The sequence below is a fragment of the Muntiacus reevesi genome, chromosome 2 (assembly GCF_963930625.1).
Source record: "Muntiacus reevesi chromosome 2, mMunRee1.1, whole genome shotgun sequence".
NCBI lineage: Eukaryota > Metazoa > Chordata > Mammalia > Artiodactyla > Cervidae > Muntiacus > Muntiacus reevesi.
The window spans coordinates 268,844,694-268,859,679 of NC_089250.1; positions in this window are offsets into that span (position 1 = coordinate 268,844,694).

Sequence of the window (14,986 nt, forward strand, 5' to 3'; positions counted from 1 at the left end):
AGACTGCAGCAGAGAGCAGCCGCCAGGCGCCACGACCGGACACAGCCCACAGTAGTCACAGAGACCCGGCCTGGCCAAAAGTGAAGGAATAAATAGACTTCAAAATAGGAGGCAGGCTGCAGGTGGAACATAGGCTGTCAGAGTGAATAACATGGGCCAGGGCTGAGACACAGAAAGGTACATGATAGTGATCATGACTAACTGTGAGTAAAGGAAACATATCACACGCTAAAAATTATACAAAATAAAGAACTTGGATAAACCAATAAGTAATGAAGCATATGCATTTATATTCAAGTAGACAAAAAGAAAGTAGACGTGTAAAGACTAAAAGGGAACAGAGAAAGCTGTCATTATTTGAACATGATATAATTATATACCCAATAAGACCAATGGAATGAACAAACAGTGAGAACAAATAATAAGAGAGCACAAAATCTCCAGTTACAAGGTTAACCTACAAAATTCAATTCCTTTGCTTTATACCAACAATAAACAAACATACAGTGTAAAGATACCATTCACCATCCAAATGAAATCTAGAAACCACATAGAAACTAACAAATAAGAAGACATAAGGTTCTCTGGAGACAACTTAAACTCCAATAAAGGGCCCCAACATGAATTGAATAAAAGCAAAGGCATGCTTTGCTCTTGGTTGAGGGGATTAAATATTATACTGATGTCAATACCTCATAAGTAATTTATAGATTTAATACAATTGCAAGCAAATTTCTACTTGGATTATTGTAACAGCTAAAGATCCTGATGCTGGGAAAGATTGAAAGCAAAAGGAGAAGGGGGCGGTAGAGGATGAGATGTTAAACAGCATCATCGGCTCAGTGGACATGAATCTGAGTAAGCTGCAGGAGATAGTGAAGGACAGGGAAGCCCAGGGTGCCACAGTCCATGGGATGGCAAAGAGTGGGACAAGACTTAGTGACTGAACAACAAAATTGAGATTCACATATCATACAGTTCACACAATTAAAGTGTACGATTCTATGGTTCTTAGTATATTGAGATATGTACAACCGTCACCACAGTGAACTAGAATATTTTTCACCATCCCAGAAAGAAGCTCTATACCATTCAGCAGTCACCTCCCTATCTCCCTGCCTTCTCCCAGCCCTAAGAAACCACTAACCTATTTTCTATCTCTGCAGATTTGCGTTTGGGGATATTTCCATATATATAAGTTCAGTTCAGTTCAGTCATTCAGTCGTGTCCGTCTCTGCAACCCCATGAACTGAGCATGCCAGGCCTCCCTGTCCATCACCAACTTCCGGAGTTTACTCAAACTCATGCCCATCGAGTCAGTGATGGCATCCAGCCATCTCATCCTCTATTGTCCCCTTCTCCTCCTGCCCCCAATCCCTCCCAGCATCAGGGTCTTTTCCAATGAGTCAACCCTTTGCATGAGGTGGCCAAAGTATTGGAGTTTCAGCTTCACCGTCAGTCCTTCTAATGAACACCCAGGACTGATCTCCTTTAGGATGGACTGGTTGGATCTCCTTGCAGTCCAAGGGACTCTCAAGAGTCTTCTCCAACACCACAATTCAAAAGCATCAATTATTCGGCACTCAGCTTTCTTCACAGTCCAACTCTCACATCCATACATGACCACTGGAAAAAGCATAGCCTTGACTAGACAAACCTTTGTTGGCAAAGTAATGTCTCTACTTTTTAACATGCTATCTAGGTTGGTTATAACTTTCCTTCCAAGGAGTAAGTGGGACCATATAAATATGTGGTTGTTTGTGACTCACTTTTTTCACTTAGCGTAAAGTTTTCAAGGTTCATCCAGGTAGAGGTGTGTATCCGTACCTCATTCCTTTTTATGCTGAATGACATTTGATTTTATGGACATATCACATTTTATTCATTCATCATTTGATGGACATTTAGGTTGCTTCCCTTTCTCGGGCTATTATGAATAACACTGCTATAACAAGTCTACAAGATTTTCTGTGAACATTTGTGTTCGTGTCTCTTGGATCTATGCCTGTTGTTCTGAGTTGTGAAGTCGTGTTCAACTTTCGTGTGACCCCCTGGACCATAGCCCGCCAAGCTCCTCTGTCCACGGGCTTTCCCAGGCAAGAATACTGGAGTGGGTTGCCATGCCCTTCTCCGGGGGACCTCTCAGCCCAGGGATTGAAACTCTGTCTCAATGGCAGGTAGATTCTTTACCAGTGGACCACCAAGGTTCTCAGGATCTGTACCTAGGAGGGGAATTGCTGGGTCATATGGTCCCTCTATGTTTAACTGTCTGAGGAACTGCCATTTTCTACAATGGCTCCATCACTTTACAGTTTACATTCCAACCATCAGTGTATGAGTGTTTCAGCTTTTCCATAACCTTGCCAACCCTTGTTACTAACTGACCTTTTCTTTTAGCCATCCTAATGGTGTGAAGTGCTGTCCCCATTGTGGTTTTGATTTGCATTTATCTGACGACTAATGATGTTACCTGACGGCTCAGTGGTAAAGAATCCCCCTGCAACGCAGGAGACACAGGTTCAACCCCTGGAGAAGATCCCCTGGGGAAGAGATTGGCAACCCACTTCAGTGTTCTTGCCTGGGAAATCCCATGGGCAGAGGAAACTGGCGGGCTACAGTCCATGGAGTCACAAAAGAGTGGGACATGACTTAGCGACTAAACACCAACACCAATGTGTTAATATTTTCATGTACTTTTGGACATCAGTGTATCTACTTTGGGAAATGTCTTTCAGATCCTTTTCCCATTAAAAAAATTGGGCTATTATGGATAAGCAATGAAGTCCTACTGTATAGCATAGGGAACTACATTCAGTCTTCTGGGATAAATCATAATGGAAAATAATATTTTAAAAAGGAATGTATATATGTATATAACTGTAGTCACTTTGCTGTTGTACGTAAATTAGCACAACATTGTAAATCAGCTATACTACAGTAAAAAAAATTTCTTTTAATTGGGCCATTTGTCTTTTTGTTATTAAACAGTAAGAATTTTTTATGTATTCTTCTTGTTCTTTTTTTTACTTGTTGCCTTGGGGCTTACCATATACATTTAAATTGATCAGTGGCAGGTTCAGATTTGTACTAGGTTAATTTCAGTGAGATAGACAATTGTCACTCCTATATAGCTCAATTTCCTCTCTTTCTCTTTCTGTGAAATTACTTTTATACATATTAATGCTACAAACCCAACAGTACATTGTTATTAATATTTTGCAGTCTGTAGTCATTTCCTCAGTCCAATATAGCTTTTTTCCCACTTGCCTCCTTTGGTTTTTATAGGCAGATACGGGTTTCCCTTGTAGCTCAGCAGGTAAAGAATTCGACTGCAATGCAGGAGACCTGGATTTGATCCTTGGGTTGGGAAGATCCTCTGGAGAAGGGAAATGCTCCCCACTCCAGCATTCTGGCCTAGAGCATTCCATGGACTAGTCCATGGGGTCGCAAAGAGTCAGACACGACTGAGCGACTTTCACTTTGCTTTATTTCATACTACATTTCAATATGTGATAAGCCAGCAATACATTAGATATGCATGACTTTATATAGTTGTTTTTAAGTGAGTTGAGAGAATACAGCAGAAAAACTATGCATTTGTACTACCTTCTATAATTACATAATTGGTGGTGATGGTGGTTGAATCGCTGAGTCGTGTCCATCTCTTTTCCATTCTCTTCTCCTCCAGTATTCCCGATAGACTGGCCTGTGTGAAGGTGTCAGTAACACCAATGATTGTGATGACATCTACTAGAGATCTTCTGTATTTGGGTTCAGTATTTTAAAATGTCACTTATTTATTTTTGGCTTTGCTAGGCCTTTGTTGCTGTTTGAGCTTTCTCCAGCTGCAGTGAGTGGGGGCTGCTTCCACTGCACAGGCACTGGCTCTAGGCGCACGGGCTTAGTTGCCCCGTGGTATGTGGAATCTTCCCAGACCAGGGATCGAACCCATGTCCCCCTGCACTGGCAGGCAGATTCTTAACCACTGGCCACCAGGGAAGTCCTTGGTTCAATATCTGAAAACATAATGTGTTTAGGAGATAAGACTTGCCTATTCATCATGTCAATTCACTTCGCTTTCTTGGGTTTTAAAATACTTAAAGTATAAAAAGGGTGCAAGGGATTTCGGGGGTGATGGAACCAATCTGTGTCTTGACTGGGCTGGTGATTACACAGCATATGCATTTGTCAAAACCATAGAACTGAATCTAAAAGCGTGGATTGTACTGTATGCAAATAATGCTTTTGTGTTAAAAATACTTACAGTAGATTTTTTCCTTTTCCCCCCCTTGTATTAGGGATACAGATTTGACAACCTTAAATTTAAAAGCTCTGTGTATAAAAAACAGCTCACATTAAAATTAAAAGAGAAGAAACCGACTTGAAAAAAAATTGTACAGAAATAACATGTGACAGAAGTAACGTTAATAATCTTATCATATAAAGTGACAGAAAAAGGGAACACAATAGTTAGATTCCAGGATGCAAGTGGGCAAAATACGTAAAGAGACAGTTCCCCAAAGAGAGAATATAGGGAGTAAACCAGCCTTACAGGAAGACAGTGCGTCACATAAGAAATCAAGAAATTCTGGAGACTTCTCTGGTGGTCCAGTGGTTAAGAATCCGCCTGCCAATGCAGGGGACACGGTTCAATCCCTGCTCCAGGAGGATCCCACGTGCCATGAAGGAACTGATCACGTGTACCACAACTGCTTAACCCTTAAGTCCTAGAGCACGGGGTTCTGCAACAAGAGAAGCCCCTGCAAAGAGAAGCCCGGTCACCACAACTAGAGAAAGCCCGTTTGCAGCAATGAAGACCCAGCACAATCAAAAACAAATAAATAATTAATTTAAAACAAATAAATAATTTACAAAACTCCAATAAGTCAATACCCAGGTGGGAAAATAATTTATTTATTTATTTTTTCCTGTGCTGGGTCTTATTTGCTGCAAGGGCTTCTCTCTAGTTGGGAGTTAGAGTGATCCTCACTGACCAGGGATCAAACTCTCTCCTGCATTGGCAGGTGGATTCTTAACCACTGAGACACCAGGAAAGCAAGCCCTCAGGGGGAATTTTTCACACAAGAAGACCCAGAGCTGGTAGGAGAGGCCTGCTCTGTTGTACATCCATCCTTGTAGAAGACAAAGGTGAAGTCTTTTCTTCTTTGTGGGCAATCTGGCTTCCCTAATAGCTCAGTTGGTAAAGAATCTGCCTGCAAGGCAGGAGACCCTGGTTCGATTCCTGGGTCGGGAAGATACCCTGGAGAAGGGATAGGCTACTCACTCCAGTGTCATTGGTCTTCCCTTGTGGCTCAGCTGGTAAAGAATCCACCCGCAATTCGGGAGACATGGATTAGATCCCTGGGTTGGGAAGATCACCTGGAGAAGGGAAAGGCTACCCACTCCTGGATTGTGGCCTAGAGAATTCCATGGACTGTATAGTCCATGGGGTCGCAAAGAGTCGGACACGACTGAGCCTCTTTCACTTTCTGGGAATCCAAAGAAATAATCCTAAATATGGAGAGAAAGCTTTATCCCCAAAGAGGTTGTTTGCAGCAGTATCTGTAAAAACAAAACACATGGTGGGGAAAAAAATGTTTGTTCCAGTGTTCCCTGGCAGTCCAGTGGTTAGGACTGCTGAGGGTTCGATCCCTGTTGAGGAACTAAGATCCCACGAGCTGCAGGACTGGCCAAGGAAAACAAACCAGTGTGGTGGTGATGGTGGTGTGGGGACGGGGATGAAGAAAAACTTGAATTTGTGACCAGATGGAATTCCGTGAGAATGTCACCATCACTGCATGGGACACTCTGGTTTTTTTTTTTTTTTTTTTTTTAAAGTTTGAAGCATCTATAGCAGTGGGGAAATACTTCTGGAAATCAATTATGTAGAACAAAGCTACCCATTTAAATATATTATACAGGATTTCACCCCTGCAGGAAGAAGTCCCGGATTCCAGGCAGAGAGCAACCTGGTGAGAACAATTAGCATCTTGCCAGCTGCCCGCAGTGCTCCCCTTTGGGAAAAGAAACTGGCTTTGATAAAGCAGAACATCAGAAAGGTATAGTATTTGATCTATTCTAAGAATTACACTGCCTCACATCTTGACCTGTCTGAAACCGGGAGGCATCTTCCAACGACCAGCACCGCAGGATCGCTCCTGGCAAGGCACGAGCTCCTGCAGAAGGGCTGTCTGAAGCCTGGAAGAAAGTCCTGCAGGGCAACTCTGCGCCCCCGGGACCCAGCTGGGTGTGCGTGGGGGGATCAGTCATGAACAAGTCGTGTTTGGAAGTGCCCTGGAAATAGAAATCAGTAATAGGCCAGCGTATGTAATGGCCAAGCAGCCTCAAGAGCCGGGGAGCAACGGGTTTTTAGTTTTCCCAGGTCATCTTTAAAGAAACACTGCCTCACCAAATCGAGACCGGGGTGGAGGTTGGCAAACTGTGGCCCACTGCCTGTTTTTATACAGTCCGTGTGCTAAGCATGGTTTTTAGTTTCAAATGATTGCCCAGGGAGTTGCCTGGTGGTCCAGGGCATCTGCCTTCCAGGGTTTCCCTGGTGGCTAAGTGGTAAATGACTTACCTGCAAAATGGAGGAGACACGGGTTCGATCCCTGATCCGGGAACATCCCACATGCCTCGGAGCAACTAACCCCGGGCACAACTACTGAGCCTGTGCTCTAGAGCCCAGGAACCATAACTGCTGAGCCCACGTGCTGCAACTCCTGAAACCCGGGTGCCCTTGGGCCGGTGCTCCACAACGAGAGACGCCTCTGCAATGAGAAAACCGCGCGCTGCAACTGTAGAAAAGTCCCTGCAGCAATGAAGACGCAGCACAGCCAAAAATAAACAAATAAATAAATGTATTAAAGAATCTGACTTGGGAGGGGGTATCGGGATGGGGAATACGTGTAACTCTATGGCTGATTCATGTCAGTGTATGACAAAACCCACTGAAATGTTGTGAAGTAATTAGCCTCCAACTAATAAAATAAAATTAAAAAAAAATAAAATAAAGAATCTGCCTTCCAGTGCAGGGAGCAGGGATTCAGTCCCTGGTCTGGGATCTAAGATCCCACAAGCTGAGCGGCAACTCAGCCCACGAGCTGCAACTTCTGAGACCACGTGCTCTGGAGTCCACGAGCTGCAACTAGAGAGAAGCAAGCCTGTGTGAGCTGCGGCAAAGAAACCACGTGCCGCAACCAAGACCTGAGCGGCCAAAAAACAAAATAAAATAAATCATTGCACAAAATCAAAGCAATAATGTTCATGGCGCATGAAAATCATACAAAAATGACAATTCAGTGTCCACTAATAAAGTTTTATGGGTACATGGCCATGTCCAGCCATTCACCTGTTATCGGTGGAAACGCTTCTCATAATACAGGGTTGGTTGAGTACTTTTGATGCAATTCACGTGGCCCACAAAGTAAAAAATATTTACACTCTGGCACTTAACAGAAAGAATTTCACCCACCCCTGATCTAGGTGGCACAGATGATGGTGTGGTATATAATATATGGACGTTACTGACTCTGGTGATCCATAAGAGTTATTGTTCAGTTTCTCTGTCACGTCCGACTCTTTGTGACCCCATGGACTGCAGCACACCAGACGCCCCTGTCCTTCACTTTCTCCCAGAGTTTGCTCAAATTCATGTCCATTGAGTCTATGATGCCATCCAACCATTTCATCCTCTGAAATTTCCTTCTTCTTTTGCCCTCAATCTTTCCCAGCATCAGGGTCTTTTTCAATGAGTCAGCTGTTCACATCGGAAGAATTGAGTCCCCTCAAAAAATGTTATAATATTTAGGAGACAATTGGAAATGCGAACACTGACAGAACTTATTTTGTGTATTTTGAGGAGTTTTCATTACTTTTTAGGTGTGATGGTGCTATTACATATTTTTAAAGGTGCTCTTCCTTTGAGAGACATAAGTTGGAATTTTTGTAATAAAATGGTGTATCTGGAATTTGCTTCCAAACAATCCAGTTGGAGAAGAATGGACAGGAATACAGATGAAATGAGATCACTGAGGCTGAGTGATCAGTACATGCGAGGGTCATTACACTATTTTGACTACTTTTAATGTGTCTGAAATTTTCAAACAACAAAAGAAGCACTCAATCAGGAAGAAATTCTACAAACACTTAATTTCTCTTATATTTTCCTTTTTGTGCATGCGCAAAATTCATCTAGAAGAGATCTTTCAATAAATATAAAGTAACATTCTGAGTCTGGACTTCCCTGGTGGTGGTAAGAAGCATTTGTTATTTTACAGGTTATGTCTTTTCATTCTTCATGGAGTCCAACTGCCTGTAACTGTAACTGAAACATTTGCTCAGTCATGTCCAGTTCTTTGCAACCTCATGAACTGTAGCCCACCGGGCTCCTCTGTCCATGGGATTCTCCAGGCAAGAATACTGGAGTAGGTTGCCGTTTCCAACTGCAGGGGGTCTTCCCGATCCAGGGGTCGAACCCGTGTCTCTTACACCTCCTTCATTGGCAGGCAGGTTCCTTAGCACCAACTGGACTGCTCACAAAGGGTCGAACCTGGACCATAGTTTCTTAGCACCTCACTCTAACCAACTGAGCTAACTGGCCAGTTGGTAAAATGGTATAACCTTTAAAAAAAATGGTACATATTAGAGTTGCTGAAATGCAGCAGATGAAACATTCTGCAGAAGACGCACTCATGTTAATCATGACAGCTGACAAGTTTTGAGCACTTTCTTTGTGCCAGACACTGTTCTAGCACTCTGCAGGCAATAATTAATTTCATGGTCATGACAGCCCCAGGAAGTGCAGAGAGAGGGGAAAGCGGATACAGGACTGAGGGAGGGCCCTGCCTGCCAGAGGGAGTGACGAGCTTGTTGGGAGCACAGTCACACGTGTACTTTCTAGGCACTGTCTTTGCAATTCCCCAGGTCCTCCACGACCTGTGTCTGTGGTCACCACACGTTCAAGAGTACCAGCATCATCTGTGGAGGCGGGGTGGGGGGGAGATGTTAAATATTGGGCTTGGAGATTCAGAGCCGAATTCAGAGCTTAGCCTGCTTGAACTGCCGTGCCACAATACCATAGTCTGGGGGCTTATAAACAATAGAAATTTATTTCTCACAATTTCAGAGTCTGGGGAGTCTAAGATCAAGGTGCCAGCAGGTTCAGCATCTGGTTCACGTTTCTTCCTGGTTCACACTCTGCCATCTTCTCACTGTGTCTTCACTTGGTGAAAGGTGCCGGTGGTGGTGGTGGTGGTGGGGGGGCTCTCCATGGTCTCTGTTATAATGGCACGAATCCCATTCATGAGCATGCTACCTTCATGACCTTATCATCTCCTAATAGCATCGCACTGGGGACTAGGATTTCAAGATAAGAATATTGCATGCTAGTCTCTTCAGTCATGTCCGACTCTGCGACACTATGGACCATAGCCCTCCAGGCTCCTCTGTCCAAGGGATTCTCCAGGCAAGAATACTGGAGTGCCATGCCCTTCTCCAGGGAATCTTCCCGACCCAGGGATCCAACCCACATCTCTTATCCATCCTACATTGGCAGGCAGGTGCTTTACTGCTAGTACCACCTGGGAATCCCTTAAGAATACTGAGAGGACACAAATATTCAGCCCACTGAAAACCTCAAACTGAAAACAACTCAAACATCTACTAACAAAAGAATGCATAAATACACTGTGTTATGTCCTTATAGTGGCATACTACACAACAATGAAAATGTATCCTGATACAAAGCATGGATAAATCTCAAAACATTGTACTGACTGAAAGAAACCGGCTCTAAAGATAGAAGCATTGCCAGATAAAATGCAAAATGTCCAGCTAAAGTTGAATTTCAGATAAACAACGTGTTAAAAAGCATGTCCCATGAAATCTTTAAATAAATTATTTTTACTTACCTGAAATTAAAATGTAACTAAGTCATCCTGTATTTTCATCTGTTAGATCTGGAACCACTAAAAGGATTACATATTTATATGAAACTTAGAAAACGTTTTCTGATATAATCTATAATATTAGAAAACAGATGAGCGGCCACTTGGGGCCTGGGGGAACTTTGGGGAACAAAAATGTTCTAGATCTTAATTATAGTGCTGGTTACTCCTCTGGTGGCTCAGATAGTAAGAATCTGCCTGTAATGTGGGAAACACGGGTTCAATCCCTGGGTCAGGAAGATCCCCTGGAGAAGGGCACGGCAACCCACACCAGTGTTCTTGCCTGGAGAATCCCATGGCCAGAGGAGCCTGGAGGGCTACATTTCATCAGGTTGCAAAGAATGGGACGCAATGGAATGACCAACAGTTTCTGTTTCACATGGATGCATGTATTCAGGGGAAAAATGAATGCATGCTAAGAATGGGCAATTTTATTAGATGTAAATTAAACCTCAATGGGATTTATTTTTTTGACAGACCGACAAGGTTTCATATGTTTTGTTGTTGGCTGGGCTTATACCAATTCAAAGTTTCTCTCTGCTGAAAGGTAATTGATTTTTTAAACTCTTGGACCTTCCCAAGGCTGACTTCTTGACTTTCTTCTGGCCGGATGAAAACATTTCACGCTTCATGTTCTATTTGCTGGGAATCCCTTTTGTATGTTTCGTTCCCATATGTGTATTTTCAGCTTTATAGGTCTGCTATTTTCTCTCACTCTCAACTAAGGCAACTTTGGTGCTTGGTTTTGGAAATTCCAGCTGTCCCAAACTGCTGATAAAAGAAACCTCAGCAAGATAAAAAAGAGAAAAGGCTCTGTCGTCCCCAGGGCCTTTGCATGTGCATTTCCACTCTCTGGGACACTGCTCCCTCCCTCTACAGCTGTTGAAAACCTATCAGCCTTCAGATCTCACCCTGAGTGTCACTTCCTCATCAATCCTCCAGCCCTGATACCATCTCCTTTGTTGCAACCCTCAACTACTCTTTCTTCAGAACACTTAACCCTATCTGTAAATAAATACATTTGTTGTCAGTGTATTTATTTCATATCTCTCTCTCTCTCTCTCTCTCTCAGTACTCAGAGTTTCCTGGAGGCAGAATTTGTGTGTCTACCCTGTTCTCCCCAACATCCAGCCCAGTGCCTGGCACATGGCAGGTGCTTAAAACATAGTCAATGAAGTTTGAATGAAATGGGCTGTTTCCCATGTGTATCAGTTAGTTTTGCTGCCAAACAAAGCACCCCAAAACATAGAAGCTTAAAACAACAACCATGTCTCCTGCTCATGACTCTGTGGGAAGTTCTGATGTGTTGGGCTTTGCTACAAATCCCTACTGACCCTAGGAATCTGGGGAACTCCTCTTAGAGTTTTGGATTCTATGGATCACCACCGCCATGCATCGGAAAAATTAGTGGGGAGGACATGTATTTTTTATGTTGGCTTATACAAAGCCAACTGTGGACAGTGACTGCAGCCATGAAATCAACAGACGCTTGCTCCTTGGAAGGAAAGCTAAGATAAACCTAGACAGTGTATTAAAAAGCAAAGACATCACTTTGCCAACAAAGTCTGTATAGTTGAAGCTGTGACTTTTCCAGTAGTCATGGACAGATGTGAGATTTGGGTCATAAAGAAGGCTGAGCGCCAAAGAACTGATGCTTTCAAACTGCGGTGCTGGAGAAGACTCTTGAGAGTCCCTTGGACAATAAAGAGATTGGACCAGTCAATCCTAAAGGAAATCAACTCTGAATATTCATTAGAAGCACTGACGCTGAAGCCAAAGCTCCAATACTTTGGCCACTCACTGGAAAAGACTCCTATGTTGGGAAAGATGGAAGGCAAAAGGAGAAGGGGGTGGCAGAAGATGAGAGAGTTAGATAGCATCACTGATTGAATGGACATGAATTTGAGCAAACTCCAGGAGACAGTGAAGGACAGGGAAGCCTGGGGTACTACAGTCCGTGGGGTCGCTAAGAGTCGGATATGACTGAGTGACTGAACGACCACAAGGAAAAACCTTATTCACCATTGTATCCACTATCATTTCCTAAGAGAAGGTCAACTGGAGCTCCCCAACGTAGGGATAAGCAGGCTGAGTTTTCTTCCTGAGGTGGGGTAGGGGTCTGGGGTGTTAGAAAGGACAGACGAGGGGGACTGGAGCGGTGCAGCAAAATGGTCTGTCTGGAGCCTCTCTCCTCCTAGTCCCACCAAGCTCCCAGCCTCCACAGCCTAGCAGGACCCACATCTACTGATGCTTCGTGGGCTCTGATGTTCATCTCTGGGGCCACCACGATTCTTGCTCAACACTGTTTCCTGGATCTTACCTGCTCCAAACTCACTCACCATCTTCTGGCCATATGCCCCCTTACTCCAACACGAGCTCAAGGCTGGAGACTTCCCAGGACGGACGGAGGAGACAGACAGAGTCTCCTCAGCCTGACACCCCTGCCCTCGGACATGGGAAACGGTCACGCGGAACTGGTATTTGGAGGGGAGAGCCTCAGGGGGCTCAGAGGGTGGGAGGTGAGATGAGGACAGGGGAAGTGCAGCAGGGGAGTTCCAGGAGGTTGTGGCGGCAAAAGAGATGAAAAGTTCTGAAACACCTCCTCCAGGCGAAGAGCTTCCTCGTGCCTTTCACGTCAGCTCCACCAAGAAAAGAGATTCTTCCTCACTGCTGCTCCCCCAGTGCTTAGAGTGTGTGACAGACACTGTGGGCTCCATGCGTATATTTAGACTTTTAAATGAATGACTCCATCCTCTGGGGGACAAGGAGAGACTGTCCTCCTTAGACAATCCGTTTTCAATTATTTATTGAGTGCTTACTATGTGCTAGGCTCTCGTGAATGAGTCACATACTAGCCTCGCCTTTATGAAGCTCAGAGTCTTGTGGGGGAGACAGACGTGAATCAGCGAACCCCACAAACTCAGGTCTGATTGCTGCCAGGCATTCGGCTCAGCAGGTAAAGAATCTGTCTGCAATGCAGGAGATGCAGGAGACACCGGTTCGATCCCTGGGTCGGGAAGATCCCCTGGAGGAGGGCATGGCAACCCACTCCAGCGTCTTGCCTGGAGAATCCCCAGGGACAGAGGAGCCTGGTGGTCAATGGCCCAGAGGGTCGCAGAGTCAGACACGACTGAGCGCGAGAGAGCAGGGTTTTCTCTGGTTGCGGTGAGCTGCAGCTTGCGGGCTTGTCACTGTGGTGGCTTCTCTTCTTGCAGAGCACCGGCTGTAGGGTGCGAGGGCTTCAGTAGTTGCAGCTTCTGGGCCCTAGAGCACAGGCTCAATACTTCTGGCTAATGGGCTTAGTTGTTCTGAGGTGTATGGGATCTTCCAGGACTAGGGATCGAACTAGAGTTTCTTGCATTGGCAGGCAGATTCTTTACCACTGAGCTACCAGGGAAGCCCCAAAGTGCAGCTTCTGAGTTGGACTTTTTTTTTTTTTTTTTTCCCCTTTTTGGCTGCACTGCGTTGGGCATGCGGGATCTTAGTTTTCTGACCAGGGACTGAAGCCACGTCCCCGACAGTGAAAGCGCCCTGAGTCTTAACCACTGGACCAAAGGGGAGGTCCCTGAGTTGGACTTTTGAAGGATCATTCTGGCTTCAGTGACAAATGGCTTGCAGGAGATCAAAGTATAGGAGCAGAAAGATCAGTAGTACGTGGGAGACGCCGGGGCTCCACTCCCCTCCATTGGACGGAGGGGCTGGGGAGACAGGATGAAGTATACAGACAGAAGAGGCTTTTTGGAGGCAAAATCAACCAGGCTTTGTGGTGAACTGGACTTAGGGGAAGAGAGAAAGGTGTTTGAGGATTCTATACCCCTTTCTCGGGTGAGCAAACCTGAGGCTCGGAGAAGGAAAGCTCTTTGCCCACGACCACACAGCCAGCCTCTCAACTAGAATTTCAACCTATGACTGTCTCACATCTAAGCTCACATGCTTTCTCCAACACTAGATGTCTGTTCTCTCTCTACACTAACCCTTGATGTTCACAGTCAGGCTCAAGGCTGAACAAGAAATTCAATATGGCTAATCCATGGTGATGTGTGGCAGAAACCAGCACAACATTGTAATTATCCTTCAGTTAAAAATAATTATCCTTCAAGTAAAAAATAAATTATCTATGGCTGATTCATATCAATGTATGACAAAACCCACTGGAAAAAAAAAATTAAAATAAATAAATAAATAAATTATAAAAAGCATTTTAGGAAAAAGAACACAAATTTTAATGATGCCCACATATCTCTAGCTGGAAACACTCTCCTGTAATCTCACTGCCAATATCTAACTGCCTATTTGAGTGTCTAACAGGCAAAGTCAGCGTGTCCAACACTCAGCTCCCGGTCTTATCCTAAACTTGCACCACCCCCACCCTGCCCCGACCTCAACGCTGTCTTCCCCATCAGTTTCTGGAGCCCCAAATCCCAGCTGTTCAGCCATCTGTGGTCACCGCTGAGTCTGTTCTTCCTCTCACTCTGCACACCCAGCCCATTGGCAAATCTGGTCAGCTCTGCCTTCAAGATACATCCAAGATATGCTTCTTACTGCCTCCTCTGATGGGGCTTCCCAGGTGGCGCAGTGGTAAAGAATTTCCTGCAATGCAGGAGACGCAAGAGACGCGGGTTCGATCCCTGGGTTGGGAAGATCCCCTGGAGTAGCCAATGGCGGCCTACTTCAGTATTCTTGCTTGGAAAATTCCATGGGCAGAGGAGCCTGGTGGGCTACAGTAGAGTGGGCTACTCTTTCGGGTAGCAAAGATTTGGACACAACTGAGTGCACGCGTGCGCACACACACAGACACACATACCTCCTGTGATGTTTATCGCCATGATCACAGTCACTACCATGGCTCACCCCGATTTTTGCAGACGCCTTCTTACTGGCCTCTTGCTTCCATCCTAGCCCTCTTCAATCTAGCCTCAACTCAGAAGCTGCAGCGATTGTTAAAATCTAACTGAGAACCTGTCCCTCCACTTGCGAAGAGTCTTCCTGCAGCTCCCACTTCCTTCCCAGTAAAAGCTGGGGGAGTCCTCCTTGTGGCC